We start from the raw sequence: 16,011 nt of genomic DNA, 5'->3' as shown, positions 1-16,011 counted from the left end.
CATATCTCAAAGAAAATTACTTTTGATTTAAATTCCATAATTATCTTATAATTATTTAAGGGAAAACTTCAAAGAATAATAACCAAGTTTACCGTCTGTTCCACTAAAGTCTTCACTCTTTTTTTGTCTCTTTAAAGTCTCTCAAGTTTGATTTACCATCCTAGTCTTGTGCAATTATCAGGTTACACGATTACCTTGATGACGTGTAGGGAGCACTTTTTTTTTATTAATTTCTAATGTATTTGTGGTAATTACATCACTTTTCCAACAAATTAAAAGAAAATGATAAAAGTATATTAACCAACATCGAATTCAAAGTACAACGTTTGAAAAGAAAGTATTCCTCCCAGGAATAATAGTTTGTTTGTCCCCCCAGGATGCATGCTTGTGAAAGAGTAGTGAACTCACCTTAGTTTGCTCGGTAGGTGTTAATCGCGTTTCTATGCGTTAACGATGTGCTAGGTCCATTACATGTGACCTATTGCACAATAAATATAAGTATATGTGTATGTAGGGTTATGCAATACCCTAATATCCAATCAACAAGTGTTTACTGTGATCATGTTATCAAGCTTGTCATACAGTAAATACAGTGAATTCTCTAGTTGGTGACATCAGTATGATTTTGAGAAATATGGACGACTTTCATAACTCGGATATTTGTAAACACCTAACACATATTCGGAATTAACGAAGTTCGAAACATATAACGCATACTCACTGGCTCGGGCTATGTATAACACACATTTTGTATATCACATACTTAAATTCGGAAACATATAAAGAACCTCGGACCACCCCAATATATAACATAATTCAGAATATGTGAACATGTTATAACTTGTCGATAAACTCGGATCCACTCATGCATTACATATTAAATCCGGACACTTTATTTGATAACCCGTATCCTCATTTTTCTTTTCTTAAAATCGGACCACAACAAAGGTAGTAATTCGGACCCCTTTTACTTTGTTTACACAAACTTGAAGGTGTAACTCGGACCCCTTATGCCCGGCCCCATATGTTCATGAAAACCCTACCCACCATTAATGTAAACTCGGACATACAACAAAATATTCTTGGACCTTATGAAACTCGTATCTATTTCTTTTGATTTCTTGTAATACGGAAAAAAAAACATGTAAACATTGGGCTCACCTACTTAAAGTCGGGCCCCCATATAAACACATACACATGAACTCCGAATTTAACTAAATTCGGACATGAAGATCAATAATTGTAACGACTCACCTAAAAAATGTCCTAAAATACTCCGTAATTGGAACCCGAACCCCTGAAACCCTAATGTACATCAAAAATCAAGAAAACAAGAAAATTGGGTTTCAGGCGGGCCGCGTAAACCATAATAAGAGTTTACGCGGGCCGCGTCAACTTAAAATCATTCCGGATAAGTATGAAAGCTTCATACGGGCCGCGTAAAAGATAAGACAAGCTTACGCGGGCCGCGACAGCAAGGCAGTTCTCCAGATAAGCTTAAGGAACACGCGTCGCGACTACCGGTGACTCAGCATACTCCGATCTGATCCACACACCCACGCGGGCCGCATAAGTCTTCCTTTGATTTTACGCGGGCCGCGAGGCGCCCTGTTTCCAGCCTATAAATAGCAGTCGATAGTTTCAGTTGAAATTCGTTCAATTCTTTTCTTTCCTTCAGCTTCTATTATAGCAATAGCTCGGGTATTATATTCTAAATCCCGAAACTTTGCCGTATTAGGGTGATAACTCTAGTCACTAGTACGATTCAATGTCCGATCGATTGAAACTATCTGATGGATGTTTAAGTGTTGCCCGTAATTGGGCTATGCCTTTGTCATTCGTTGTGAGGGTTTTAGTCTCGTGAGTTGTCGTTAAAGTTGAATTGAGTTAATACACTAATACGAGTTCCATTGTGTCTAGAAATTAGAACTCGTAATCAGGAAACTGCTAGAATACTTAATAGTTAAATATACTTAGCAGTTAAGTTAGCTAAGTAAATTAATTAATCTGTTAATTAAGATTAAGTATGATTAATTAGTTAATCAAGATTAATTAAGCTAAGCAAATTAATTAAGCTAAGCAAGATTAATTAAGCTAAGCGGGATTAATTAAGTTAAGTAAGATTAATTAAGTAGATATACATGAAATATATATATATATATATATATATGAGATAGATAATATCAAAGGAAGGTGCGAGGAAGGTATAAGAAGATATATATATATACAGGTAGGAAGCTTCCTAGAAGATATGTAAGTAACTTCCTAGAAAAGCTATAGGAAACTTCCTAAAAGTTACATACTTCTTACCTATAAATAGAAAGCATAGGAATTCATTTCCTTTGTTCATTTCTTCTATTCTTCTCTCTATACGTTAGTGTTCTAACCAATAATCACCGATGCGATGTTCTGTCCGATCGATTCAGGAACCATCTAATAAATGCCAAAGTGTTGTACTTTGTGAATTTCAGTAAACGGAATCCAAAGTGCTATACTTTGTGAATTTTGCTAAGGTTCGAATCTCGTGACTACCGTTAAGGTTTGATTTGGGTTTTACACAAATACGTATTCCATTCTGTTAAACTATATGTTTAAACTAGCAAAATACTCCCAACTACACACTTACAATCAAACAAGTTGTTAAATCATCAGAAGATCCAGAACAATAAAGTATACGCTTAATTATCAGAAGGAGTAGAATCAAGAAGCTTGTTAAATCAATACTACATGCTTATGATGTGAGTCATTCTCTTTTTATCAACTGTTTTACAATACTCCAAATTATTTTCCAAAGTTATAATTACAGGGATTAAGTCTTTGTAGTCTTCAATTACAGCCGGTATGTGGGGTATTGTGCACATTACTCTTGTTTTTATCAGTTTATGTGGGCGTACCTAAATCATGATACACTTTTAGGTGAAGGGACCTAAATAGTGATTTACGTCACGTTGGGTGAACGGACCTAACAGTGATATGACCACAGTCACCGAAATGAGTCGAGTGACAAATACTGTGGATAGTTGGTTGACATAGAAACATTGTAATCGCTCCTAATATTGTGAATTATAACAAATATGTTTTTGTATAAACCTGAATGAACTCACTCAGTATTTCCCTGCTGACAAAACCTTTTTAAAACGCGTTTTAGGTGATTACAGTAGATTGGAATAAGAGTTGGATATGGCACCAAAAAGGCTTACAGAAGTGGCTTGATTTATCAATTAAATAAAAATTAAGAAAAGTTGTTTTATGCAATCAAGTTTATATTAAAAGCTACCTTTGTAAAACATGGAATTTATTCCATCTATTTAAATAAAATCCGGTGTTTCTAAACTCTGATATTTTTCCTAACTCATGGTCCTGATGAAATTTCCGATGCAATGTTTTCAAAAAAAAAAATAAACCACCGGTACCACTAGGCTGCTCGCGGCTCCCGGTTCCGTCCAGGATGGGGTCGGGGGTCGTGACAGAAGGTGGTATCAGAGCCACTGACTTAAGCCAATAGGTGTTGTGATAATAATACCTAAGCTTAAATAAAAGAGTTAGGAGATTGCTATTAACTGGTAGCACATCTGATAGCATTTAGACTTGAACATAAGAAAAGATGCCTTAGTATAAGCTAAGCCACTTGTTTAAGCAATTAGGTGTTGTAATAATACCTAAGTTTAAACGGAGAGTTAGGGACTTAATATTATCTGGTAGCACTCAGGATAATATTTAGACTTTAACTTAAGAAATTTGCCTTAATATAAGCTTCAAGATAAATTATTTATATAAGTATAATGTAATGAATATTGATATACCATGAGAATGGTAATTAGAATATTGCAAGATATGATAAATAAGCAATAACACTTAATTCTTCTTTATTGATATTACTTAGTCTAGAATAAAGATATGTTATGGAAATACAAATTTACTTGATTCTGGATAAAAGCCCTAATAAAAGAGGCACTTTTAAAATATTGAAAAGATACTATTTATGGGAAATAGAAAATTTTTCTACCGGCAAGACTGGGTATGGTGTAGCAGACTCTCCAGCTTGTCAGGATATACTAAGGTTACCTTTCCGGCGCGAACCGGATAAGACGGGGTAAATGATATGTCAAATCAGTGACAATATTTCCCTAAATAATATCATGACCTGATATCTGACTTGTTTTTGGAAATAAGAATCTGTTAAATACATTAACCTTATGAAAGGTATGTATATTTCCGCAGGTGAAATATATAACTATATAGATATGTATATCTATAAGAAATTCCAAAAACCATAACGATTGATAATCTATATATATATATAAATGAGATGGATTTGGGCTATTGTCCTTTGTCTTTGGCCATCTAGGCTGATGTGGCAATTTGGTTTAGGAGGGAAATCCCAATTTGCTTTATACAATCACGATTCCAAGGAAAAAAAGCGGGATCCGAATTGAGTTGGGTCGGGTTTTTCGAATTCGGGTCATAGTATATATTTCCTTTTTTTTTCTCATTCTTCTTGCACACACTTTACAAACCCTAAAAAACTAAGTTGCATCCTCTCTCCTATCACCACCACCAAGATCCTCAATTCTAAACCATAGCCAAATCTCTGCAACATCATCTTCTTCACACAAATCAATCCTATTAACCAATCAAATGTATGTTTCTATGTTTTTGATTTTATCGTTTCTGATTTCTTTGTTTTACGATTGTAATCTACACAATCGATCCTAAATCTACTTTATTTATGTTATTCAATTCTATAGAAACTTGATTTTATAAAGATTGTGTCGAATGCTATTAACTTCTTCTTTGTCCTAAACTTTGTAGATCTGATCATAAAAATTGAAGGTATGCTGTTTTAATTTGTTGTTTATCTATTGTGTATCTTTAATCTAGCGATTGAACATTTATCTTTCTGTTATTTTTTTTTTTTGCACACAAAATCAAGATCAGAGGTTTTATTATCATCATCTACATATATCAAAGTTACTGATTTTTGTTGATTTTGTTTTTCATGTGGAACCCTAAATCTTGGATAAAATCGGACTCCGATCATTCGTGAAACAACAGAGGTTAGTTAAATGTTATAGCTGTTTTCTTTTTTTTAAGTTTGTGTAGGTTTGATTTTATCCTTTCTGTTTGGTATTTCTTTTTTTTTTCGTTGTTTGTTGGTTGTTTGTTGATGATGATTTTGCATTATCCGATTCCAATCATATGAAATGATATTTTGTTGATGTTTTGATTTTGTTCTCATGTTACTCATATTTTTATTTACAGTCTTTTAGTTTGTTGTTGATGATGATATGTTTTGATTGTGTCCGATGTTTTTTGATTGTGTTGATGAAGATTTACAGTGGTCTGATATTTTTTCATCCGGTATAATGTTTTTGTCTTCGGAATATTGATTTTGGTTCTAAAAAATAAATATTTTTTATTTTTTTTAAACCGTTTCTTTTTATTTTTGAATTTGGAAGTTTCTCAATTGATTAAATTATCTTTTAAAGCTTATTGATTGTTAATTTAGGAATATTGATTGTTTTTCTATAAATACTTTACCGTTTTATTTTTTTAAAAACCTTCATATATATTTTTCAGATATGCATCCCTTGCACAACAGTCCTTCATTTTTAAAGCTTATTGATAAAGATGACCCGATATTTTTGGTACGTTTATGTGTATTCTAATTACTAATCATATTTTAAGTAAACTGATATTTATCTTTTTTTATTTTGTTTTAAACTTATAGCAAATAAATGGTGATTTATATTTAGTATGATAATTTATGGCATTGGATGTTAGTGATATAATTTTCAGAATTCAAATTTTAAATTTTAAATTTTAAATTTTGAGGTTTCTAATTTAAATTTTAAATTTAAAATTTTGAGCAATTTTAAATTTCGTTAGTGATTTATTTTTAGTATGATAATTTTGCGGAATTAAGGTTTCTGTTTCTATAAATAAATGGTGTTACGTTTTTTGAAACCTCAAATTTAAAATTTTAAGGTTTCTATTTATATTTCCGGAATTTAAATTTAAAATTTAAAATTTTGATCAATTTTAAATTTCGTTAGTGAATTATTTTTAGTATGATTATTTTCCGAAATTAGGGTTTCTATTTCCGGAATTCAAATTTTAAATTTATATTTTTGAGCAATTTTAAATTTTGTTAATGATTTTTTTTGAAACCTCAAATTTAAATTTTAGTGATTTATTTTTAGTATGATAATTTTTCCGGAATTAAGGTTTCTATTTAAATTTTAAATTTAAAAGTTTTCCATTAATGTGTTTCATTTTAAATTTTGAATCTGTAAATTGAATTTAAATTTGAAAGGTTAGATTTTCCTAATAAGTTTGCTTGATTTACGGGATTGGATATTAGTGATTTGATTTTCAGATTTTAAATTTTAAATTTTGAAGTCAATCATTATTTTAAATTTAAATTTTGAAGTAAACCATTATTGTGTTTGATTTTAAATTTTGTATACTTTGAAATCTTGGTGTTTTTTTATGAGATGCTTTGACTATATTATTTGTAATTTTAGGGATGCTTCGAGTCTTTGACTATTGTTTTTGTACTCGAGTTGCATATCTCACAAACTTTTTGTGTTTTGTAATTTTAGGTGAAGAGCTTCTTTCAGACTCCTTCCTCTACAAGTAACTATTGAATGGGTTCCTATGAGAAGTTGAAGAAAAGGTATATCTTGCACTGTTTTGTGAGTTGTAATTTTTTGTATTTTAGTTATAATTTTTGTATTTAATTAGTTTTTAATTCTTTAAAGATGTCTTTAATTTCTTTTTAAATCTGTTTTTGTTTCTATAAATAGATTAGTGTTGTTAAAGATGATTTTTGTGTTCGAAATTATGATTCGGTTTCTGTAAATAGACTTTGTTTCTATAAATAGATTACCGTTATATTTTTTTTAAACAATGGTTACTTCCTTTACAGTTATGGATAATGAAAACAATGCTCCTTCGTTATTAAAGTCGATTGAGGACTATGATCCTATATTTTTCGAATTGTTCGTCGACCAAAAACATGTTAGTTCAGTTTTGTTGGTGTTGTTTGTTTTTTGATATGTATAGTCTTTCTTTCTTATTTTTGTCTTTAGGTGTTAATTTGAAATTTTATGTGATTATCTTTTGAAGTTCTTGTGGTTTGTTTTGTGAGTTATAATTTTTTGTATTTAGTTATGATTTTTATACTTAGTTAATTGTTAATTCTTTAAAGATGTCTTTAATTTTTTTTAAAGTTGTTTTTGTTTCTATAAATAGATTAGTGTTGTTAAAGATGATTTTTGTATTCGAAATTATGATTCGGTTTATGTAAATAGACTTTGTTTCTATAAATAGATTACCGTTATATTTTTTTTAAACAGTGGTTACTTCCATTGCAGTTATGGATCATGAAAACAGCGCTCCTTCGTTGTTAAAGTTGATTGAGAACTATGATCCTATATTTTTGGTATATTTCTTAAGTTTTCAGTTTTGTGCACACAATAAGTTATTGCAACTTATATGTTTTTTTTTGTTTTGATTGATAGGAAATACCATATGATTTTGCAACCTTATTGTGGGGAGAACAACTTCCATATGTCAATGTCTTAAAATTAGTGATGATGATTTATCGTGAGTCATTGAGTTATAATTTTTGTATTTAGTTAGTTGTTAATTCTTTAAAGATGCATTTGATTTCAATTTTAAAGTTGTTTTTGTTTCTATAAACAGATTACTGTTGTTAAAGATTATTTTTGTATTCGGAATTATGATTCGGTTTCTGTAAATAAACTTTGTTTCTATAAATATATTACCATTATATATTTTTTAAAACAATGGTTACTTCCTTTGCAGTTATGGATCCTAAAAACAATCATTCGTTGTTAAAGTTGCTTGAGGAATATGATCCTATATTTTTTGTATGTTTCCTTAGTGATTTGATTTTTAAATTTTAAATTCTGAAATCAATCATTATTTTAAATTTAAATTTGAAAGTTTTCCATTAATGTGTTTGATTTTAAATTTCGAATCTGTAAATTGAATTTAAATTTGAAAGGTTAGACTTTCCTAATAAGTTTGCTTGATTTACGGGATTGGATATTAGTGATTTGATTTTCAGATTTTAAATTTTAAATTTTGAAGTCAAACATTATTTTAAATTTAAATTTTGAAGTAAACCATTATTGTGTTTGATTTTAAATTTTGAATGCTTTGAAATTCTGATGTTTTTTTATGAGATGATTTAACTATATTATTTGTAATTTTAGGGATGTGCTTTTATTTTGATTCATTAGGTGTTTATTTTGGATGGTCCGGAGTTTTTGGCTGCAACTATGTTGGACAGAGATATGCTTGCTATTGCTGTAAATTGGTACCATGTCGGTTGGTTTTGCTTGGTAAGGTTAGACTTTCCTAATAAGTTTGCTTGATTTACGGGATTAGATATTAGTGATTTGATTTTCAGATTTTAAATTTTAAATTTTGAAGTTAATCATTACTCTAAATTTAAATTTTGGAATAAACCATTATTTTGTTTTATTTTAAATTTTCAATTTCGAAGTCAATTATTATGTTAAATTTAAATTTTAAAGTTTGCCATTAATGTGTTTGATTTTAAATTTCGAATCTGTAAATTGAATTTAAATTTGAAAAGTTAGTCTTTCCTAATAAGTTTGCTTGATTTACGAGATTGGATATTAGTATACTTTGTTTATTGGGTTTTAACTAATAATTTGATTGACTCGGTTGTTAGATTTGTGACGATGCGTCGGACAAACAACATTGGGAAAATATACAGCCCTGAGCCTTGGTAAGTTAACACATTAGTTAAGGTTATGATGTTTTTTCATGCCACCGACACATTAAGATTTCTGTTTCTATAAATAAATGGTGTTACGTTTTTTGAACCTCAAATTTAAAATTTTAAGGTTTCTATTTATATTTCAGGAATTTAAATTTAAAATTTAAAATTTTGATCAATTTTAAATTTCGTTAGTGAATTATTTTTAGTATGATTATTTTCCGGAATTAGGGTTTCTATTTCCGGAATTCAAATTTTAAATTTATATTTTTGAGCAATTTTAAATTTTGTTAATGATTTTTTTTTTTGAAACCTCAAATTTAAATTTTAGTGATTTATTTTTAGTATGGTAATTTATCCGGAATTAAGGTTTCTATTTAAATTTTAAATTTAAAAGTTTTCCATTAATGTGTTTCATTTTAAATTTTGAATCTGTAAATTGAATTTAAATTTGAAAGGTTAGATTTTCCTAATAAGTTTGCTTGATTTACGGGATTGGATATTAGTGATTTGATTTTCAGATTTTAAATTTTAAATTTTGAAGTCAATCATTATTTTAAATTTAAATTTTGAAGTAAACCATTATTGTGTTTGATTTTAAATTTTGTATGCTTTGAAATCTTGGTGTTTTTTTATGAGATGCTTTGACTATATTATTTGTAATTTTAGGGATGCTTCGAGTCTTTGACTATTGTTTTTGTACTCGAGTTGCATATCTCACAAACTTTTTGTGTTTTGTAATTTTAGGTGAATAGCTTCTTTCAGACTCCTTCCCCTACAAGGAACTATTGAATGGGTTCCTATGAGAAGTTGAAGAAAACGTATATCTTGCACTGTTTTGTGAGTTATAATTTTTTGTATTTTAGTTATAATTTTTGTATTTAATTAGTTTTTAATTCTTTAAAGATGTCTTTAATTTCTTTTTAAATCTGTTTTTGTTTCTATAAATAGATTAGTGTTGTTAAAGATGATTTTTGTGTTCGAAATTATGATTCGGTTTCTGTAAATAGACTTTGTTTCTATAAATAGATTACCGTTATATTTTTTTTAAACAATGGTTACTTCCTTTGCAGTTATGGATAATGAAAACAATGCTCCTTCGTTATTAAAGTCGATTGAGGACTATGATCCTATATTTTTCGAATTGTTCGTCGACCAAAAACATGTTAGTTCAGTTTTGTTGGTGTTGTTTGTTTTTTGATATGTATAGTCTTTCTTTTTTATTTTTGTCTTTAGGTGTTAATTTGAAATTTTATGTGATTATCTTTTGAAGTTCTTATGGTTTGTTTTGTGAGTTATAATTTTTTGTATTTAGTTATGATTTTTATACTTAGTTAATTGTTAATTCTTTAAAGATGTCTTTAATTTTTTTTAAAGTTGTTTTTGTTTCTATAAATAGATTAGTGTTGTTAAAGATGATTTTTGTATTCGAAATTATGATTCGGTTTATGTAAATAGACTTTGTTTCTATAAATAGATTACCGTTATATTTTTTTTTAAACAGTGGTTACTTCCATTGCAGTTATGGATCATGAAAACAGCGCTCCTTCGTTGTTAAAGTTGATTGAGAACTATGATCCTATATTTTTGGTATATTTCTTAAGTTTTCAGTTTTGTGCACACAATAAGTTATTGCAACTTATATGTTTTTTTTTTTTTTTGTTTCGATTGATAGGAAATACCATATGATTTTGCAACCTTATTGTGGGGAGAACAACTTCCATATGTCAATGTCTTAAAATTAGTGATGATGATTTATCGTGAGTCATTGAGTTATAATTTTTGTATTTAGTTAGTTGTTAATTCTTTAAAGATGCATTTGATTTCAATTTTAAAGTTGTTTTTGTTTCTATAAACAGATTACTGTTGTTAAAGATTATTTTTGTATTCGGAATTATGATTCGGTTTCTGTAAATAGACTTTGTTTCTATAAATATATTACCATTATATATTTTTTAAAACAATGGTTACTTCCTTTGCAGTTATGGATCCTAAAAACAATCATTCGTTGTTAAAGTTGCTTGAGGAATATGATCCTATATTTTTTGTATGTTTCCTTAGTGATTTGATTTTTAAATTTTAAATTCTGAAATCAATCATTATTTTAAATTTAAATTTGAAAGTTTTCCATTAATGTGTTTGATTTTAAATTTCGAATCTGTAAATTGAATTTAAATTTAAAAGGTTAGACTTTCCTAATAAGTTTGCTTGATTTACGGGATTGGATATTAGTGATTTGATTTTCAGATTTTAAATTTTAAATTTTGAAGTCAAACATTACTTTAAATTTAAATTTTGAAGTAAACCATTATTGTGTTTGATTTTAAATTTTGAATGCTTTGAAATCCTGATGTTTTTTTATGAGATGATTTAACTATATTATTTGTAATTTTAGGGATGTGCTTTTATTTTGATTTATTAGGTGTTTATTTTGGATGGTCCGGAGTTTTTGGCTGCAACTATGTTGGACAGAGATATGCTTGCTATTGCTGTAAATTGGTACCATGTCGGTTGGTTTTGTTTGGTAAGGTTAGACTTTCCTAATAAGTTTGCTTGATTTACGGGATTAGATATTAGTGATTTGATTTTTCAGATTTTAAATTTTAAATTTTGAAGTTAATCATTATTCTAAATTTAAATTTTGGAATAAACCATTATTTTGTTTGATTTTAAATTTTCAATTTCGAAGTCAATTGTTATGTTAAATTTAAATTTTAAAGTTTGCCATTAAAGTGTTTGATTTTAAATTTCGAATCTGTAAATTGAATTTAAATTTGAAAAGTTAGTCTTTCCTAATAAGTTTGCTTGATTTACGGGATTGGATATTAGTATACTTTGTTTATTGGGTTTTAACTAATAATTTGATTGACTCGGTTGTTAGATTTGTGACGATGCGTCGGACAAACAACATTGGGAAAATATACAGCCCTGAGCCTTGGTAAGTTAACACATTAGTTAAGGTTATGATGTTTTTTCATGGCACCGACACATTATTGAGTAGTAGCGCATTAGGTTAGTGATATTAAAATTTGTGCCTTGAGAAATTTTGTATGTTGATTGATGTTTGAAATTGATTGTGAGGTCTTTGAATGTGCATTGTATTGCTAATTGATGTATGAGATTTTGTTGATTGGCATATAAGATGTGTTTGAAGTTGTGAAGATGAATAAGTGAGACATGTGTAGCAGATATTAGTGAGTGCACAACACATTAGTTAGGGTTTTGAATTATTGCTACAGGTTAGTGATGTTAGAGATTGTGTTATGAGAAATGTGTAGATTGAATTATGTATGTGTTTGATTGTGACACCTTTGATTGTGCATGAAATTGCTGGTTATATGAGATTTTGTTGATTGTAGACAAATAAGTTTGAACAGAACTTATTAGATTTGAAAGTTTGCCATTAATGTGTTTGATTTTAAATTTCGAATCTGTATATTGAATTTAAATTTGAAAGGTTAGACTTTTCTAATAAGTTTGCTTGATTTACGGGATTGGATATTAGTGATTTGATTTTCAGATTTTAAATTTTAAATTTTGAATTCAATCATTATCTTAAATTTAAATTTTGAAGTAATGGCAATCTGAGTCTGATTTTTTTCGTTAACGATTCTGGTAAACTTTCCCGATTTGGGTTTTCTGCAAGGCTAATCATCTAAATTAATTTGTTATTTTTATGGTTTACCATTGCATAAGTTAGTATAATTTGTTGACAAAGTTTTGTTTTGTGGGATAGTAGTCATAAATTGAGTAATATTCAAGGTTTATGTGTTTTTATTTTGATTCATTAAATAAGATGTGTTTGAGTAATATTCAAGGTTTATGTATATATGAGATTTTGTTGATTGGCATAAGGTGTTAGATAAGATGTGTTTGAAGTTGTGAAGATGAATAAGTGAGACATGTGTAGCAGATATTAGTGAGTGCACAACACATTAGTTAGGGTTTTGAATAATTGCTACAAGTTAGTGATGTTAGAGATTGTGTTTTGAGAAATGAGTAGATTGAATTATGTTTGTGTTTGATTGTGACACCTTTGATTGTGCATGAAATTGCTGGTTATATGAGATTTTGTTGATTGTAGACAAATAAGTTTGAACAATTAGATTCACATTTAAGTATAAAAAATGAGAGGTTGTTATAATCTGAATTATATTTTGAACGAAAAACTGAAAGGAAAAGGAAAAAAGAATAATTTAATACAGAGAAAAGAGGATAGAGAGAGAGTTGCCACATTTTTAAAACCAAAAATATAAGGTAACCATGCTTCTAAAATCTACTATACTTTTTAATAATATTTTATGGAAAATGGACTATATTGGGTAGGTAGTCAAACATGGTTTTTAGGGTCAAAACGGCTGTGTTGGGTTGACTCGGGACACTTTTATGAAAAACTTGATGTTTCTGACCTTAATAAACCATTTTTGTAGATGACCAATGTATATCTCTATTTGAGGAATTCTCCAAAGATCCAGAGCCGACTGTTTCATAGAGCTGTGAAGTTGCGTTAAACATAATGGATTTTGAATGATCCGACAAACCATTCGAGGTACTTGGAAGATTAAGTCTCTTATCTGGGTGGTTGTTATAGGTTTAGGATGTTAAATGATTTTGGATGTACTCTGCGATGTCGATGATGCAGAGATGTTGGTGAAGCTCAGGTTAACAACTTCATGTGTATATTTTAATGAATAAAGTTTTCGTTGTTTATATTTTCTAATTTAAACTTTTAATTAACTTCTAAATTTAATTAAATGAGTTTGTTTTGCAGGTTCGAACAACTTCATGTGTATATTTTATTATAAAAAAGAAAAGTTTTTTTTTGTTTCATGGGTCGTTCAGAGAGGCAAGTTTCTACCTCCGGTTCTTACCCGAAGTTTCTGACCTTACTCGCAACCCATTGACTACAACTTTCAATTCAAAACAATTATAAAAAAATTACGTTTGAAAACATGTATTTTTATTTTATTTAATGACATAACTCGATTAATATAAAGTAAATTTTTCTACCCGCGAAGTTCGCGGGTGATAACCTAGTTAAGAATAAAACACAAGCATATGTGTCAATAATAATTCTAGATTTCTTTATCAGAAATCTCTCGCATATATCTATAATTCCGATGTCAAACATTATTTCGTTTGATCATCTACCTCGTAACTCATGCGGCAAAATAATACTAGAAACCCATTAAGTTGGGACACCATAAATACATATATATATATATATATAATAATTTCCAAATGCGTTACCATAAATTGTTAACGCAAGAAAAGAAGCATGTAAAGTTGTGCTAGTGCACAAGAAAACACATGAAACTTAAATTATACGTCCCCAGACGTTAAAGTATGTCACACACGACTTTCAAGGCAAGACCTTTGGAAAATATGATTGGGCACGACGACAGCAATGCTAATCCTGTCAATGGAAGAACTAATAATCAAAAAGCAGCACTTGGCCACATGATCCTACAAACGACATGAATCTCACTGAGGTACGCTAGAACAGGATTTCACAACCATCAGTGCACAGTCTAATCAAAGTCATAATTATTAGCGCTGCAAAAGGAGTCACATACCTTTGCAAATCCCCTATTTCATTTTATTCGACATTTCCTGGTAATGTCACTTAACAACAGTTATCACACGAAATTCCAGATAAGAAGTTCTTATATTTCTTTCGTTGCAATTCTGACTTCTGCCTATAATGAGTTGACCTTCGTGTTTCTACTTCTTCTAAGGGTCATCATACCATGAGGACTTCTTTCATAGTAGCAAATATTGATCCATTTCATTTCTTGGTAAATCCACACGTTACACATGCACTGTTTGTTGCGCATATGGTTCATTTGAGTTATAAAAACCATAGGAGGGCATCATTCCAATTTATTGTTTTATCAAAAATCATTTCGCTATACTTGATCTTTGCATTGTAAACCGCATTTTTACAAAGCAATGACTCTTTAATATCAAATCAATGAATTTCTTGAAAAACTCGATTTTCTTTTGAAGGGTATACATGGTTTCTGTTGTGATCATGTCCGAATTTCCTTATTAAAACTCGTTTTATTCAAACCCAGTTAACTTGTTCGCATTACGTATTCAATTCAAAGTCCCATATGATGGATTGCAGCTATCATATTCAAAATAATCCCAACAAGCACTTCGATTCTTTTGAACTATAACATGCTTTCTTGGCCTTCGACTTCACTAAATTATTTCTTTGATCACGATCACCCTGTGGTGACATTTTCACAAAATCTGAAGCTTGCGCTAATCTCGGATTTAATTATTTATTTATATTGAATCCGCTTTATTGGTTATTCATATTCAAGCAATCTTAACACAATCATGTGCTAAGATAATGATATACAAATTCATTTCATATTTCAGTATATCCCTTAATGGTTCTTACAGCGTCAATCGAACCTTTCATGATAATTATTACTTTATTATCTTCAATCGAAAAACATTATTAAATTATTACAATTTTAATTGAAAATCCTACTAGTTTGTTTAAAACAAACATTCAGCTTTACTTTGTTGAACTTTCATTTGGTTTCAAGCCTGGTGAACTCATTCAGTCACCACTATTATTATTTCAATTACTACGACACCTTGGGGTGGCGTTTTCTTTAGTTTGAAACTTGACCTAATCTTCTTTTCACACCTATGTACGGATTTATTTATTAAATTTTGTTAGCTCATTATCTTAAAACAATCTTAATACAATTATGTGTTAAGATAAAAGTACACAAATTCATATCATATTCCGTGTACCTCTAAAGTTTCTTTTATCATTGATCGAAAATTCTATGATATTCATTTGGTCTTTCATCATCAGTTGAAAATCCTATAATACTTATTTAAAATTTAAATATAAATTTAATTGATTATATATGGAAACTTACATAAGTAAATACCTAATTTATAATATAGTATTGCTATATAAAAAAAATCTTGTTAAAACCATTGAAGTGAAGAATTTATATTTTGTTTGAGGTATACTCTCGTTTAAATTTATGTTTAGTTACTTATTATTTATTATTGGTAATTAATATTAGTTTTATTAGTAGTATTAATATTATTTTTAGATACTAGGGTTATTGTCAGGAGCAAGTATTGGGTAGCCTAGCCTTAGTTAGGCATGGACTGATCACCCATGCTTAAACAAGGCAACACTAACCAATATCCAACCATGATAATGACTAGTTAATGTATATAAAAATATATAT

The 16,011-nt window shown here is 29.0% G+C and overlaps 3 long non-coding RNA genes across 4 annotated transcripts; all 3 read left to right on the top strand.

Moving 5' to 3' along the window:
• The first annotated feature begins 6,603 nt into the window (after positions 1-6,603).
• Positions 6,604-7,014, top strand: LOC110875034. The gene is made up of 2 exons (XR_002556456.2): positions 6,604-6,679; positions 6,932-7,014. It is a non-coding gene; the product is annotated as an uncharacterized LOC110875034 (long non-coding RNA).
• A 406-nt stretch (positions 7,015-7,420) lies between these two features.
• LOC110875036 lies at positions 7,421-8,781 on the top strand. 2 transcript variants are annotated; one of them, XR_004868067.1, is made up of 3 exons: positions 7,421-7,447; positions 8,274-8,375; positions 8,732-8,781. It is a non-coding gene; the product is annotated as an uncharacterized LOC110875036 (long non-coding RNA). The 2 variants fall into 2 exon arrangements; XR_004868066.1 differs by having other exon boundaries at positions 7,423-7,447; positions 8,274-8,380; positions 8,732-8,779.
• Positions 8,782-10,301: 1,520 nt separating this feature from the next.
• Positions 10,302-10,543, top strand: LOC110875035. The gene is made up of 2 exons (XR_002556458.2): positions 10,302-10,369; positions 10,455-10,543. It is a non-coding gene; the product is annotated as an uncharacterized LOC110875035 (long non-coding RNA).
• The last annotated feature ends 5,468 nt before the right edge of the window (positions 10,544-16,011 follow it).

The sequence above is a fragment of the Helianthus annuus genome, chromosome 9, assembly GCF_002127325.2.
Source record: "Helianthus annuus cultivar XRQ/B chromosome 9, HanXRQr2.0-SUNRISE, whole genome shotgun sequence".
Lineage (NCBI taxonomy): Eukaryota > Viridiplantae > Streptophyta > Magnoliopsida > Asterales > Asteraceae > Helianthus > Helianthus annuus.
This window is presented reverse-complemented; position numbering and strand designations above follow the sequence as displayed.